Raw genomic sequence first — 14,971 nt, 5'->3', positions numbered from 1 at the left:
TATTAGTCTGTTTGTGTGTGTGTGTGTGTGTGTGTTAGGCTATTAGTCTGTGTGTGTGTGTGTGTGTGTGTGTGTGTGTGTGTGTGTGTGTTAGTCTTTTAGTATCTTGTAAGTCTCTTAGTCCGTGTTCGTGTGTTAGTCTCTGTGTTTGTTTCTTAGTCTGCGTTAGTGTCTCTGCGTTGGTGTCCTTGCGTTTAACTGCGTTGGTGTCTCTGCGTCGGTGTCCCTGCGTTCAACTGCGTCGGTGTCCCTGCGTTCAACTGCGTCGGTGTCCCTGCGTTCAACTGCGTCGGTGTCCCTGCGTTCAACTGCGTCGGTGTCCCTGCGTTCAACTGCGTCGGTGTCCCTGCGTTCAACTGCGTCGGTGTCCCTGCGTTCAACTGCGTCGGTGTCTCTGCGTCGGTGTCCCTGCGTTTAACTGCGTCGGTGTCCCTGCGTTCAACTGCGTCGGGGTCTCCATCTTGGTGTCTCCATGTTGGTGTCCCTGCGTTCAACTGCGTTGGTGTCCCTGCGTTCAACTGCGTCGGGGTCTCCATCTTGGTGTCTCCATGTTGGTGTCCCTGCGTTCAACTGCGTTGGTGTCCCTGCGTTCAACTGCGTTGGTGTCTCCATGTTGGTGTCTCCATGTTGGTGTCTCCATCTTGGTGTCTCCATGTTGGTGTCCCTGCGTTCAACTGCGTTGGTGTCCCTGCGTTCAACTGCGTTGGTGTCCCTGCGTTCAACTGCGTTGGTGTCCCTGCGTTCAACTGCGTTGGTGTCTCTGCGTCGGTGTCCCTGCGTTTAACTGTGTTGGTGTCTCTGCGTCGGTGTCCCTGTGTTTAACTGCGTCGGTGTCTCTGCGTCGGTGTCCCTGCGTTTAACTGCGTCGGTGTCCCTGCGTTTAACTGCGTCGGTGTCCCTGCGTTTAACTGCGTCGGTGTCCCTGCGTTTAACTGCGTCGGTGTCCCTGCGTTTAACTGCGTCGGTGTCCCTGCGTTTAACTGCGTCGGTGTCCCCATGTTGGTGTCCCTGCGTTTAACTGCGTCGGTGTCCCCATGTTGGTGTCCCTGCGTTTAACTGCGTCGGTGTCTCCATGTTGGTGTCCCTGCGTTCAACTGCGTCGGTGTCTCCATGTTGGTGTCACTGCGTGGGTGTCCCTGCGTTCAACTGCGTGGGTGTCCCTGCGTTCAACTGCGTTGGTGTCTCCATGTTTGTGTCCCTGTGTTTAACTGCATTGGTGTCTCCATATTGGTGTCTCTGCGTTTAGCCGCGTTGGTGTCTCCATATTGGTGTCTCCATATTGGTGTCTCCATATTGGTGTCTCTGCGTTTAGCCGCGTTGATGTCACTGCGTTGGCGTCTCTGCGTTTAGCTGCGTTGGTGTCTGTGTTTAACTGCGTTGGCGTCTCTGCGTGTAACTGCGTTGCTGTCTCTGCATTAGTGTCTCTCTGTGTTTAACTGCGTTGCTGTCTCTCCATTGGTGTCTCTGCGTTTAACTGCGTTGGTGTCTCTGCGTTTTAACTGCGTTGGTGTCTGTGTGTGTGTGTCTGTTAGTCTGTGTGTGTTAGCCGATTAGCTTGAGGAGCCCTGCTGTGGCAGCACAGTGTTAGCTGGTTAATGAAAGTAGCAGTAGAACTACATCGGTCGGTAATGCCGGGGTAGTTTGTGTTTTGTTGCCCCCACAGGTGTGTGTTGTCCTCAGAAATCGCCCCCAGTGTCTTGCATGTAAAGAAAAAACTGCTAGAAGTAACCTAACCCATTAGAGCCCGTTCACAGTCGCGGTGTTGGTGAGCACGGCTTTGATCATCTTTGTGTTAGTGAGGAGCTTCTTGATCTCCTCACTGCTCTCAGAGAAGTGTTTCCATTCCACACAGAGCTTGTAACATGCAGCTGAACTGCTCCGATACGGTTTACTGTTAAAACTCTTTTTCAGGCGAAAGTAGCTAAAACATGCTCATAGTCACTACACCACGTCAGGTGCTAATTTGCATATTATTAATGTATTCATCGGGATCATTTCCATATCAATTTGCATATTAGGATTGCTAAGGAAGATTTTCACTTCGAATATCGTAAAGTAGGGTTGAATAGAGTTTAATCAGAATAGAAGATGATGATGATGATGATAATTAATAATAAATGTTTCATTTACAGAGCTCAAGGACGCTTTATAATCGCAATAAAATAATACACAGACCGTGAATAATCATGGACAAACACAAAAAATGATACACAGTACAGACACGGAGCAAAACGCATAGCAACACGTTAGGACAAATAACAGTGCGAAAACGGATAAGTCTAAAGTACGTTTAAAGGATGTGAACTCGGAGATGGATGTGGTGATGCGAAGAGTCCGAGGGAGTGAATTCCAGATCTTGGGTGCTACAACACTGAAAGACCTGCCACCCACGGTAGAGAGACGAGACCTCGGGACAGACAGGAGTCCGAGCCCGGAGAACCCGAGAGAGCTGGGCGGGTTGGAGGGGAGAAACAGTGCGCTGCGAGTTAGCAAGTTTTCAAACCGTGAAGGGATTTGACTGTAAGAAGGATTATTTTATATTTAATGTGAAACGAATCCGGTAGCCAGTGCAGTTCAGGCAGGACTGGAGTAATGTGAGCTGAACGCTTGGTATGTGTAAGAAGTCAAGCGGCAGAGTTTTGAATATATCGCAACATGAAGAAGCAATAGTGCGATAGAAGAAGACGTGAGGATATAAACGCGTGAACCAGTGTTTCGGTGTCTTCGTGGGTAATAAAAGGACGGAGTCGAGCAATGCGACGCAGGTGAAAGAATCCCAGTTTAGAAACGGAGTTTATATGAGCTTTAAAGCTGAGGGAGGGATGAAAGATGATGCCTAAATGTCTTACAGTACTAAATGGTTTAATGAGAGTGCTATCAATGTCACAAGTAATGTAAAGGAGATATTTAGTACATGTTGGTGTTCCAATAATAACGATATCAGTTTTGTCGATGTTCAGTTTTACAAAGTTGGAGTTAAGCCATCGTTGTATTTCATTTAAACATGCTGATAGTGGACCGGTCTGGAGAGCGGGAGCAGATCTCGGGCCTTGGCTATAAAGCGCTTGCAGACAGCGTTCAACTTTTCCTGGTAACATTTCCAGAAAGAGCTACAGAGCTTTTCAGATGTGTGAACATCATGAGCTGGAGGTTGGGTGAGGCTTATTGATTGTGTCCAATAAACCTTAGGCCTATTGCTTGCTTTATTGATTATTGTGGAAGCACAGAGACCACACAGAGTTCGGAGCAGTTTTGAATGTGTTGTGGTGATCAGTGCGAGCTAGATGGTGAACCGTAAGACCGGTTTTCCTATAAAGCCACTCGAGGTGTCTACCAATCACTTTTAAGGCTCAGGTGTGTACCAGGGGGAAGTCTGGGAACAGGGGACAGGACTAGTCTTAATAGGAGCATGCTTACGCAGGATATCAGGAATAACAGAGAGGTGTTTTGAGAGTATCGTTGAAGGACAGGAGATCTCAAAAACATCCGAAATTGTAGAGGAAGAAATGGAAGCAGAGAGTAACGTGGCGTCAACAGATTTAAGGTCCCGATAGGATAACATCGTGTTACCGCGTTTCGTTTGAGCAGGTAGACCGAGACTAAATTCAACGAGTTTATGTTCAGAGATGCCGGGGTCAAAAGAGGAGATTGAAGAAATATCAAACCCGGACGTGCAGGTTAAATCACGAGTATGGCCATGGGTGTGAGTAGGAGGAGTCACGTTGAGTCAGATTGAAACAGTGGAAAACAGACAATAGTTGAGATGAGTCGGAGCACGCTGTATATTAAATGAATATTAAAGTCACCAAGGAAGAGGACACGTGAGGACGAAGCGCAGGCAAGAGATAGCAGTCCACAGAGTTCGGGGGAAAAAACGTCCAATCGAGCTTTAGGAGGACGATATAGTAGAATAATTGTGAGAGGACAATGAAAATCAAAATCAGCCTTCAGTACCGTATATCTGTATGTATTAGTGTTGTGGAAATCAAGTGGACGACAGAAGACAGGTGTCTATATCCATCTGGTGTAAGGTGGTTCAGCTGCAAGTAATCACCGGGTACTTGCCAGGTTTCGACGAGTAGTAACATCGAGGTTTTTGTCAGTGATTATTCCGTTGAGGTTTGAGACTTTATCAGAGAATGAGCGACCGTTCAGGAGAGCAGAACGACGATGTGGGGTTCATAGGCGAATTATGGCGCTGTACATCGCGGTTGAGACGAATCGACGATCGGCTCGTCCTGCACTCAGTAGACGGTGACTTGGACTTAGGTCGGGCGCTGTTGTTGGACCAGATGCATGGGGTAGTACCAGGTATTGAGCAGTGTGTTCGGGGATACTCTGGATCGGCGGTGTGTATATCACAGACGACGAGTGATTCCAAGTGTCTGACAGTACTCGTATGTTGGAGAATCGAGACGCGGACAGAACTTTAAAGCCCTGAGTTGGGATGACGAGCATCCGATTATCCGATTCAGTTTTATCACCAAAAATGATGTAGAAAGGGATCAACTGACGGACCGCCAGCGATGCCACGTTAGTCAGACCCTGAGTTTCACATCACCAATATACCACCAAGAGGATGGCAACCAATCGGGGAACAGCGGTGATCAGTGACTGGGGAACAGTGGTGATTTGTGATTGGTCGTGGGGGAACAGCGGTGATCAGCGATTGAGAAACAGCGGTGATTTTGTGATTGGTCGTTGGGGTACAGTTGTGATTGGGGAACACCGCTGATCGGTGATTGGGGAATAGTGGTGACCTGTGATTTACGTTGGGGAACAGTGGTGATTTGTGATTGGTCGTTGGGGAACAGTGGTGATTTGTGATTGGTCGTTGGGGAACAGTGGTGATTTGTGATTGGTCGTTGGGGAACAGTGGTGATTGGTCGTTGGGGAACAGTGGTGATTTGTGATTGGTCGTTGGGGAACAGTGGTGATTGGTCGTTGGGGAACAGTGGTGATTTGTGATTGGTCGTTGGGGAACAGTGGTGATTTGTGATTGGTCGTTGGGGAACAGTGGTGATTTGTGATTGGTCGTTGGGGAACAGTGGTGATTGGTCGTTGGGGAACAGTGGTGATTTGTGATTGGTCGTTGGGGTACAGTTGTGATTGGGGAACACTGCTGATCGGTGATTGGGGAACAGTGGTGACCTGTGATTTACGTTGGGGAACAGTGGTGATTTGTGATTGGTCATTGGGGAACAGTGGTGACCTGTGATTGGTCGCAAGTGCAACACTTTACACACTGGTGGTGAGTCGAGTGAACCTTCTCTCTCAGCTCGTATATCAGCAGCCGTGGTGTGATCTGGAGAGCCGTGCCGAGTACAGGCCAGTCACTAACGTCTGCTCAAAAAGTTGCTAGATTTGTCACTAGGTTCTTTTTTTAAAATTAAAAAAAAAATTAAAGTCTCTATAGGGGTATTTAATAGAAACGGCAAGTAGCAGCATTCATACATCGATATTTTTTTTTTTTTTTGCAGCGTTAGGCAACATCTGTATAGAAAATCACGGACACGTGTATCTGGAACCGAAATGATCAGACCAGCACTGAGTTTGGTGAAAAACAGAAGGTAATCCAGCCTGTAATTTCCCCTGAAGACGACGGAGAAAAACAGACACGGCCGGTCAGAACAGAAATAAATTGATCACGGAGTGCGTGCGTGTAAAATCCGGAAATCACCCCAGCTCCAGATATAAACTTAATCCCGTCCAAATAGGGCTTAAGTATCTTGCTGTTCAGCATTCATGAATAATAATAAGCTTGCTTGATTTAAAAGCATCTTTGTAAAAAGCTTACAGAAAAACAAAAACGAGAAACAGTTCACCAGAATACGTTCCAGTTTCATAATAAGCGTAGACGGATCTACACGGAAGCTGTAAAAGCAGGTATAGGGGTTAAACTCCATCACACGTTTGATGGATATCTACGTTTCTCGTTACGGTCAACGTGACGTTCGAAACGGGGCGAGCATGTGACGCCCGTTTCAGAGCAGAATTATTTTGTTGTCCGACATGAAGACCGTTATTGTGAGCGTGTTCAGGGACGGGGACAAAGCAGTACAATGCCGCTTTGTTTTATTGTGCATTCCTGTGGCCTGCACACAGCTTCACGTTTTAATGGAGTCAAACATCTCTTAATCCTAAATGATCCCGAATCGATCGAAATAGTGCGAAAGTGCATCAGGGAGACGCACGGGATGTTCACACACGACCCGTGAGTCAGTCCGAGGTTTTAGGGAATGTACTTCTCTATAACGGATACCCCGGTGTGAGACGTTTGTACTTCAATCCCCCTTGTCACTCATTTTACGACCGCATCCTGTAACTAGACTGTGCGTTTCTTCACTGTCTCCTCCGCACTCGTCTTTCGCTCGCGAGACCGAACGCGTCGGGTCGTCTCGCGTCCTGTCGCTCTATCCGGGCGGCTATGCAGGCGACGTGGCCGGAAGTCAGCGGTTTTCAGCGAGAGTCTGAGAATTCGTTCAGCAGGAGGTGAAGCGGTGACGCGAGTGTGGCGATGAACATCGAGTGAGGTTAAACTGTATGCAAGTGAGAAGCGATTTCCTGACTACTAGTTCGCATACTCGTGCACTTTTCTAGACCGTTGTTCAGTACCGAAATTTTTACCTGCCAAAGCATCATAGATGTATTCATATTTTTGATCACACGGTGAGAGTGTTCTTTATTTTCACCGTGAGAAACGGATCATGACGGCAATCACGACGACAGCAGAACGTTTTAATGAGAACCGGAGCTCGTCGGTCTGTTTAACACGACCGTGTTGCTTTCCCAGCGCAGGAAAGCCTTCAGGACAGAAGAGTTTACGGCCCTAGGGCGGTTTTCGTTTTAAAAACGCGTAACTGTCGCTACGGTTACGCCCGTCATCTACACTACTCCGGCGGTTTCCACCCTTCGAAAACGGAGACTTTTGGAAACGAGGGCGTGGCTTCACCCACATTCGCCCCCCCCCCCTCCCGATCGGGTCTGGATTATTGCGTATCCTTCCCCGATTCGTCAAGCCCCTACCGTATGACCATTACGCTCAACAACACGGAGACTGAACCGCAAGCTTTGCTGGCTTTGTCGTCATTCTTAGCAGCCACTGTATTTTATAAAACTGCTACGATCGGAGAAATTGTCAACAAATCTCATTTCGAGCGGCGTAAGCCCTACATGGATGCCGGTTTGGACTAGCAACCAGTGTGCATGAATGGTCATGTGACGTGCGTATTCGGTCGCGTAGTGTGGACGGAGATCGTTTCCGAAACACGGCGGGAACGCCGGTGTGGACGAGGATCGTTTTCATTTTAAAACTAGTGTAAACAGGGCCTATGAGTGCAGGTTTCTCGGTAAAATGGCGAGCTATGTATTTTCTCTCTCACGAGAGAGCGGGGCAGGCTGGTGAAGTGAGCAGTGTTTATAGAGACTGTAATGTAAGCGAATTAACATTCCACAACATTAAATCTAACTATAAACCGTTAAAATGCACAATTTGCCGTTCAGTATAAATGAAACATTGTAACCGTCGGCAAATCGCTGTAGTAAAAGCCTCTTAACCCTATCGAGATATTCTCGATGAATTCATAAATATTTTTGAACACGCAGCCGGTTTATTCAATAGTTAATCCATTTTTTTTTTTTTCAATTTGAGACACGGATCATGACGACAATCATGACGACAGCAGAACGTTGTAAAGAGTTTGCTGATCGCCGTGGTATAAGCAGGATCACTACACTCCCAGTTATACGCGTGGACAGTAACGCGGTTCGGGGGGAAGCGACGCTCCGCTGTCCGTCACGCCGAATCTCACCACCCCGGCGTGCGTTATTTTCCTATCGCAGCACGCTCTGTCGTGTGGTGTCCCTCACGTCTCGCCCAGCCCTAGTGAGGATCTCGTGGCTCGCATTCGTTTGGCCCTGCCAGTAAAACCACGGCGATCGGCAGAAAACGAAGCACGCACACTCCTCAGCGTAGAGAGATGAAGAGAAGCGAGAGAAGCAGGGTGTTGGGGTTCAGGGGTGAGTTTGGAGCTGTGGCCAAGATGCATTCCTCTATAAACGAGGAGATTCCTGCAAGATTGAATTAGATCGGTTTCTCACACACACACACACACACACACACAGCATCCTGGGATTTTATTTTTATAGTTGCTGACTATAGGATGTGAAAGCACATCGCCTGCAAGAACAGTAGTCGCTCTGGATCGATGTTCCACAAAGTAAAAAAAGAAAAGCAGGCTTTGAATCCTGGCACAGCTCCCCGAATTCCTTGGACTGTTAGGAGGATTTTATAGTTCTGTTTCCCTGCTCGTCTTTAAGTAGGTTAGATTTTTTTCTCACAGCAGAAAATCTATTATGTAGGGTTTTCTTTTAGTCCTACGTCAATCATACAGCAGACCCATGTCTTGTCTTGGAGAACTTCAGAGACGGTCCAGGACACTAATCTCGGCTGAGGAAGAACACCTGAACGGAGTCCGGTGGGATTTTGCGGTCGATGGGGGGGGTTTTTTTTTTTGTTTGTTTGTTTTTTTTTTTTCTTTTCTTTTCTCTTTTCCCAGTGAAAAACATGTGGCCTTGAGCGCGAGGCAGCTGTGAGTAATTTCATTAGAACGAAAAGGAAATCCTGGGGAAAAAAAATCCCTCGTTCGGTTGAGCGGCGTCCGCCTGCGCGTCCTTTCTGGAAGCGAGGGAAGTCCGCACAAATCGTGGGCAGGAGAAGAGAAAAAAACTGTATCTAATTTTGACACTATTAAGAAAATAATAATCATTTTGCTCCCCAGTCTGTTTCTTGCTGCGGGTGTTTTCCTGTAAGAGTGTGTCCTGTGCCGCGCGCTGGGTTTCGGTGCTCGGGGATAGAGGGATTAATGGGGCGGGTCAGTAGTCATTGTCGTGTTAACGTACAAAACGGGCTGGCTGCAATAAACATAAACATAAAGCCATAGTTACAAAACAGTTTTTAAGTCACTCACTGTTTTTCGTTCGGCTCACAGACTCTCACACAGAAGTACAGTAAGTTTTGAAGTACTGAAAGTTTTTTTTTAATACACGTGTGTGTGTGTGTGTGGAGGTAAAGCTTTGCTTGTTGTGGCTAAACAGCTGTGTTTACCTTAATGTGCTCTCCAGATGTTTGTGTCTGTGACCCAGGCCCATGCTGACACAAAAAGTGTCTTAAAACTGTATAAGGATTTTAAAAAAAAAAAAAAAAAACCCACCCCAAAACCAGTTCTGTTTTTAAAAAAAAAAATTTTTATTCTATTTATATGTTGTTTTATTAATCGTTATGTTAATAATTGGCGTATGGGTGAATCATCCTGGAGTGCAGCGAGTTGCACCAGTTTAACGCCGGTTCCTTTGTAAGTGAGTCAGGGTGTACACCTGGTCCTTCACGCCCTCTTTCTTTCTTTCTTTCTTTCACTTCAAGCGAGGGCGGTCAATAAAGCGCCGACTCCATCACACCGTCCGTTTCTTCCGTCCGCACTCGTCACACACCCTGCTCGTTCCGCTCGTGCGCGTCAGTGAAGAAGGATAACAGAGTGGCCGTGAATCTGCAAGCGAGTCTTTGAACAGCAGAATAAATGACAGCGACACGTGGACTATACACATTTCAGACATTCTGACGTACCCTTCGACTGCGATCTGACCCTGTGACACGGTGCCTGGTTTAAAAGTAACCCGTTTGTCCTAGGACTTCATATCTTCTGTGAGCGTGCGAGAGAGCGAGTGTGTGAGAGAGTGCATCACCGCTTCTTGTGTAACGTGCCGTATGACGAGCGAGGGAACGAGTCACGCCTGGTCTGGTGAGACGGTGTCCACGTGCTGCGTGCGTGCGCGTGTTAATGATTACCGCGCGCCCGAGGCCGTCAACCTTCCGCGAGGAACCGAGGGGGTTGGAGATTTGTTTTGAACGTCCGCAAGCCACACAGAACACCACGGAATGTTTAGTCTGACCTTCGTTTCGTGTGGCGGTCGGCAGGGAGGCCCAACCTGCTTGGGTTCTGTCAGAAGACCTTTCCCAGTACTAGGCTAATCATCTCGACGTCACGCCGTGGCCTCACGGGTGACGGACGGAACAGTCGATTTATATTAAGCCCGTATCGTCGTTTTATTTTCTCCGCCTCCTTCTCTCACGTGTAGGGTTTAACGGCTTCCGCGGGACGTCGGATCGACTCCTGTACCGCTCGGCGGCGCGTCTCGGCCCGACCGGGTCGGAACGGTAAACACGGCAGCCGCAAACAGTCGTAAATACTTTGACGTGTAAAACGGTCAGCTCGAAGCCGTGACCTGTTTTATGGCGGAGATGGTGAATTACGAGGGTAGTGGAAGAACAGAGCCAGGATGGTGTGGATCAAAACTGGAGCTCGAGTCCAGGATGGTGATACAGTCGATGTTTAATCGCTGAACGCTCAGCCCTTCTATTCCAGTGTTTTTCACCTCATCGCTCTCACCATCACGTCTAACCTCCGTACTACTTCTTCTCTCTGGCTGTCGATTTCTTCTCTCATCTGTTGCTAGCGCCTCTCGGGTCTCCGTTTTGTCTTCCTCGGGCTCGTTGTCCTCGTCCCACGCCGGGGCAGGTTCCAGACAGCGTGTTCACGTGCAGTCGTTGAGGCATCCGGAGCATGTGACCCCTCAGACATTCCTCTGTATGATGTTCGGTTCAGCTGGGGGTTGAGCCTGGGGGTGGGGGAACTATGCAGTTTTTATGCTAACCCAGCTGCAGCATTGATGCTGTTGACTGTGACACAGTTGCCTCTTTGAATTTGAATAGTAGCGGGTGAAGGAGGAGAGAGACGTCGAGTGTTATCGCAGTATATCGTCCAGGTCATGTGATGAGCTCGGCTTAGATGCTCATGCGGATGATGCACGTTATTAGTCCTGTCCTTTTTAGATGTTTATTTTAATGCTGTGTTAGAATGGGTTTATATGACTTTATAGTGGTTTGCCTTGTACCTCTGGGGGTTCGGGGTTCAAATCCCGCCCCGCCTCAGCCCCACGTTCGCCCCGTTCACCTTGTGCTTCGGGGGTTTCCTCCCCCAGTCCAAAGAAATGCATTGTAGGCTGATTGGCCTTTTGAAATCGTCTGTAATGTGTGTGTGATTGTGCCCTGCGATTGGTTGGCACCCTGTCCGGCGTGTCCCCCGTCTTGTGCCCCAAGTTCCCAGGTTCCTTGCGACTATGATAGGATAAGCGGTACAGAAAACGGATGGATAGAAGTCATCACTCCGCTTCCATGGACTTACTCCAACACCCCACCCCCAATAAATCAATGTAAACGCGGACTTGATGCTTTTCCCCATAACTCCCCAACACCATCCTGAAGTCTAACACCGTCCCGGACTCTGAACCAATCATCTACGAGCTCAAAGTGATGCAACTACGTTTTTATATTCCAATCATTTCGATCCTTCAAAGCTCAAATGCTGGACCGTTTTCGAAGGGTACCCCGACCCCACACGACTCCTTAGACCCAGTGGAGGTTGTAAGGCCGTGTCGTCCGTTACGGACTGGTCCACACCGCCTGTTCCGCGGGGAACATCGACGACCGGACCTTCTCCCCGAGCCCCTGACTCATCCGAATCGCGCTTCCTTTTCCGCCGCGTAACCTGCAGCAAATCCTACGTCACGTCCGAGGTCACTGTCGCTTCGGAGTCTTCGCCACTGTCCGACTCCGCCTTCCTCTGGGAGACAACTCTTCTGAGGTTTCTATTGCAGAACCTTCTGGAATCGAAAGCTCTCTGGCTCAAAACTAACATTATTTGACACATTTTAAATAATGTTCATGAAATCTAGCCCTACAGATGAGGTGTGTGGGATGTATTTTCCAGTTAAAATCCGTACAGAAGTTGTCCATGGAGTTCATTATACAGTTAAAGGGGTCCCTCGCTGATGTTGATATTTGAGTATGTAACTATACAGGCTATAAGAACAATTTCTCTTTTCGACTTTTTCAAACTTACAGGCTGTTACTTAACGATTGTGATGTTTATGTACAATTCTACCACTCCATAGACAGATTTTGGAATTAAACCGAGCCGTATATCACGATTTAGCCGAGCGGTGACCGTACACGTTCTCAACAGCCGTGTGTCCAAAGAGTCTGAAGGACGGAAAACCAAACCAGCCAGCTACCCTATGAATTGTGGCCGTTCTTCCGAAGCGAAAACAAAAACAATTTAATGTGAAAAATGAGGGGGGGGAAAGTCAGACGGACAAGACGGTGCACTGTTTTTCCTTCGTCTTTTACAAAAGAACGAACTACTGAAGTGTCGCGAATCACGTCACTGAGTCATAGTTTCTCCAAGTCCTAATGCACTTTAGTGAAAAGTTCAATGTTTTATATCCACTATAAATGGCCAAATGTTTCCGGACACCGGACCGTCACACACACACGCACGAGGTTCTTCCGACTGTTTCCACAGAGTCTGAATCACACGGTTGTACAGAATGGCTTTGTACGCCGTAGCATTACGATTTACCTCAAACGTGTTCAAGCATGACGACGCTCCTGTGCACAAAGCCGTGGTTTGAGAAGGTTGGACTGGAAGAACTCGAGAGTCCTGACCTCAACCCCACTGAACACATTTGGGATGAACTGGAACACCGACTGCACCCCAGACCTCCTCACCTAACATCAGTAACGCTCTTGTAGATGAATGATCACACATCCCCACAGCCACGCCCTAAAATCTAGTAGAAAGCCTTCCCAGAAGAATGGAGGTTCTTATAACAGGAAACACGGTGGTGAATAAATCAGTAAGCACATATGGATGTAGTGGTCAGGTGTGCACATATTTTTAACCCTATAGTGTATTTGTCATGTTCTTCATTCGCTTGTTTTACTTGATGGGTTTGGTAAAACCACGTCGCTTTGCACTCCTTCATACCCAGTGATCGGGGAAACGCTGAAGTCTACCGGTGGCTGTCGGAAAGCGTGGGCTAGTGAGTCGGAGCTAACATCATTTCACGAACACCATAGTTGCATAGTTATCTGATCTTGGCTAGTCGACAAAAGCCTCTTATAACCCACTAACCCAGAACAAACAATCAGTGCCTCAGATACACCGCACTGTACTACACTGCTGATCTGACGCCATATCTATAGAGGAACAGCCTATCTGAGAGAAATCACACACACACACACACACGTACTGTTTTACTGTCTTACCGTTCCCAAAGCGTCTCTAATTGATTGGCTTTGTTTTAAGGATTGTGGGTAATGCAGTATCTCACCGGCACTTAAATGCAGTATAAAAACCAAACACACCGCCCGCATTTCGTCTCGGCGTCTCTGACCGATTCGACGTGGACGCAGGGCACGTAACGAACAGCAGAAGAATGGTTTTAGGGTTCGAGAACAGTGCAAGGCTGAGCAGGAACCCAGCGATTATTTCTAATTAGATTGTTAGACTGGACGGCCTTTAACACAGCAGTAAGTGAAGCTGCAAGGACACACACACACACAGTTCAGGGACGTGACACCGTTCGGCAAAGCACAATACAAGTCAACGCGGCGTTTGTTTATTTTTTTTCTTCAGCGTAGTACAAAGAACAAACATGGAGTAATCGGATTTCATTTTTGTTTTATTATATCTGCTCCTGTGAAAGGTTTTGGTGTGTGTGTGTGTGTGTGTGTGTGTGTGTGTGTGTGTGTGTGTGTGTGTGTGTGTGTGTGTCAGGCCATGATTACATGAACATGATCGACTGCGATATTGACGTGTAAAGTTCGTCCTCCGCTCATAGAAAGCTCCTCTGCAGATCAAATCAAGTGCTTCCTCAACTTACAGCCAATCACCATCGAGTTAGCATTTTAGCCCTTGCGGTTCAATGGGGTTTTTTAAAGTGGGATTTTTATTTATTTATTTATTTTGGTTAAAAGCCTGAAATAAGGTCTGTGGTGAACACAAGCTCAAAATATCATTGTACGATATAAAGTACACCAGTAGTGCACCACCCGAGGTTTTCAAAGCTTTCCCGCGTATCGAAAAAGGCGGTTGCTAACAAGTTGCTAAACGGGACGAGAGACGCTGTCCAGCTTACATTGCCGAGGTGTATTTAATTACACGTGCAGAGATGAGATGAGCTGAGATGTATGGAAATGTACCGAAACTCTCGTGCAATCCAGCCGTTTCATATTTAAGGCTTTAACTAAAGGAATAATAAATCTGAAGACAGAACTCCGTAAATGAATCGGATTAAGAGCAGGTGATCACGAGCCCGGACGCCGTGCCGATTCCGTTCGCCACGGCTAACGCCGCGCGGCCGAGCGACTGACACGTAACCGATCCGGTCCGTCTCGAGCTACTACGGCTACGTTTCCATCCGCGTTCAAGAGAACGAAACGGTCACTCCCGGCGGAAACCCGTCTCATCTCGCTCGCCGGCGTTTTCACTCGTCTTTAATTAACCGATCACGTGATCCGTTGAAGTCACACGACGTGTCCGGGTTATCCGTGTCGTAGGCTTCCTGGTGTTTCCTCTTTTCTGAGACGGCATCGGGGAGGAATTGGAAAGAAAGCAGAGTAAAAAGTATGATCGAAGCGTTTTCTTTTCAGTCCGCTCAGCGCACATCTAACACGCCTTCCCAGTCATCCGGCGCCGCGGTTGAACCCGGCGGACGACTTCGGCACAGACCCGAGTCAAAAATATCTTTCGCTCGCTTCTACCGCCCGAGAAAGTCTTCTTGCCTTTCGCACGTCATTTCGGTCGCGTGAGGTTTTTACCTTATATGGAGCTTCACCAAATGCAAATCCGCCGCACCGTGTCCACGCCCGGGAATTCTACGCGAGCCGTAATAACCGAATCGTCGATAAACGAGGCCGTCGTCGAAGGACGGTGTAACACTTCTCGGTTCCGAGTGTAGCATATGGCTGAGAATAGTCACGTTAAATAACCCCCAGCAGGTGCGAGTCCGCGGATGTGTCTGCGTCTGTCCCCTGCAGGATCGGTGTGCTTTAGAAGGTGCGCACGCGCTT

General features: G+C 47.9%; 1 protein-coding gene across 3 annotated transcripts in view; it reads left to right on the top strand.

Annotated features, from left to right (window-relative positions):
* smurf1 (SMAD specific E3 ubiquitin protein ligase 1) overlaps window positions 1-14,971 on the top strand; it is a 51,156-nt gene that overhangs the window by 777 nt on the left and 35,408 nt on the right. The window lies entirely within an intron of this gene.

The sequence above is a fragment of the Ictalurus punctatus genome, chromosome 24, assembly GCF_001660625.3.
Source record: "Ictalurus punctatus breed USDA103 chromosome 24, Coco_2.0, whole genome shotgun sequence".
NCBI lineage: Eukaryota > Metazoa > Chordata > Actinopteri > Siluriformes > Ictaluridae > Ictalurus > Ictalurus punctatus.
Note: the sequence above shows the minus strand (reverse complement) of the source record. Positions and strands in the feature narration are given on the sequence as shown.